Consider the following 2,369-nt stretch of genomic DNA (forward strand, 5'->3'; position numbering starts at 1 on the left):
TTTTGTTGGGAGTCCCAGGGAAGTTTCCAGAGAGCCCCACCCCTCCTCTTGCCTTTTTGACTGACAGCCTGATGGCACAGACTTTCAGGTCCCCACTGCACATGATAAACTTCCAAGGCAACTCTGAGTCATTTCAGCCCGTGCAGACCAGCTCTAATTGGAACCTGTTCTTACAGATTTCATGGTCAGGGGGAATTAGCCTTATCTCCCTGACTTCTAGAATCCAGTCCACATGAGAATCACAAAGTCCAACCCTTCGGGTAGCTCATCAGGGTGGAGCCTTTAGGTCTGCATTTCTCCTGCAGATAACAGGTTGCTGGCTGAGGAATGTAACCTATCCTATTGACTCTAGCCAGGCAGGCAGGACGGCAGGTAAACTGCTTTTTAAAAGAAAGCATATGGAGGTCAACACAGCGGGCCTGGTTTATAGAATTATTCCCTTAAGCTCCTGTTCCCAGGGCTCATGGCTGTCTGAGCCTGTCACTACCCTCTCATAGGATAGTTATGTGTACCTCTTCTGTTGGGTGCTACTCCACTGATTAGGAAATGACCATTTTTATTTGGCAGCTTCCTAATGTAGAGTCTCTCCCAGGTAACTACACACCTAGGCTTTAAAGAATTCATAAATGAAACCAAGGGCATTTAAGAGCCTAGCTTCAGGGCTAAGTCTGTGTTAAGAGATCGTGTGTGGACCACCAAGTCCACACTTCTAGGTTGTCTTATTTTTTCTTTTTATCTAGTGTCTCCTAGTTTGGGTTTTTATTTTCTTATCTTCTATTTTAATTAAATGACTTTATTGGGTATGGGTTTGAGGCATGTAAATGGTGCATAATGATCAATGAAGATAGTTAACATCACCATCTCCTTAAACACACATTTTAAAAATTTGATTAATACATAGTACTCAAACAGTCAGCTGGAGGCAATAAGTTCTGGGCCCCCTTTGATGAGGGGTCAGGCCACCTCCACATGGTGCTGAAGAGACTCCTGAGAGCACGAGGACTGCAAGGAGGCCATTAGGTCCCACCAGATACCGTAGACCTGCTGGAACATTCCAGAAGAAGGTGGGCACATCTGGTCGACTTTTTGAGATACTCCTAAGAAATAACTTGCTTGCGCTCAGAAGTGGTCCTTGCCATTAGAAGGTTCTGGAACACAAGAGGGGGAGGCAGGCTGGAGGGAAAGAGGGTTATTGGCAGAACAGATTAGCCAAGCTTTAGAATGTTTTCTTTCCAGCTTTCTTCGAGTGATTTAGACACCAATGAGCGACTATGTTGCATTCAAATATGTGTTTTTCACCCTCCTGTCCAGAAGGAAGTGTCTTCCTCTTTCTGCAACCCCTTCTGACAATTTGTAGCTGGCATTGAGCATTTCAAATGTGGCGTTTGATTTGGATGATGACAAGATATTTCTCGAAACTGATTTACTTTATGCCAAATATGAAATTGGATTTGTGATGGTTGGAACAGATGGAAAACCCATGAAAAAATGTCAGAGCAGCCGCATTGCAGGCCCGGGGCTGTGAAATCAGGCTGCTCTTAAATGGGGGCTGGTGGTGTCTTAGGGTTCTAATTCAGGACAAAATGATGGGAAATTTGGCGAGGTGACGGAGGGACACTCAACCCCTTCAAACAAGTGCCTCGTTCTGAATTCCTCAGCAAATGCCCCAAAGGGCCTTTGTGGACACACTTCAAGTAACATTATTTCTCACAGATAGATTCTCCCTCCTAGGTCGGCCTCCCTCCCAGCTCTCAAAAGAATGCCCAGACTGTGTGTGCACACTTAGTTTCTGTCACCCAGCCCACCCTCCTGCTCCCTCTCCCTCTGACCCACCATGGCTCTCTCTTCCTCTCCCTGCTGCCTCCTTTGTCCTTCCTGTCTCTCTTCCTCTCCCCATTTCCATCTTCCTCTCCCTTCCCTGATCTCATTCCTCATCATTGTTTGATCTGCTGCTAACAAAAAGCAAATGAGTGGTAGTAATGGCACCATGTCCTGGGCTCTCTTTCCTCTCCCTTCATGGTCACCAGGCTTGGAGTACAGGTTGCTGATGGAGAGAAGCCACGAGAACAGAACCTGCAGGTCCTGTGACAGGCTTCTGAGGGAGCCACAGGCAGGGATTCTGGGCCTTAGCAGCTCAAAAGACACCCTCTAGCTGGTAAGGTACAATAGCAGCCTGCTGTTCTCCCCTCCACCTGGACCCTCCTGCTTGGGAACAAGCATTCTGGGAGAGCAAGGAAAGACGAGAGATACTTTTACCCCAGGGCAAACCTTTGCTTGTAACATGACACAGGTCTACAACTTCTCTCTGTGTAATCCTAAACCCGCTGATCAGACTCTGCTTAATCTGTGACTTGTCCTTGATCCCCCCT

Source organism: Spermophilus citellus (genome assembly GCF_964194105.1).
Source record: "Spermophilus citellus genome assembly, chromosome: 14".
Lineage (NCBI taxonomy): Eukaryota > Metazoa > Chordata > Mammalia > Rodentia > Sciuridae > Spermophilus > Spermophilus citellus.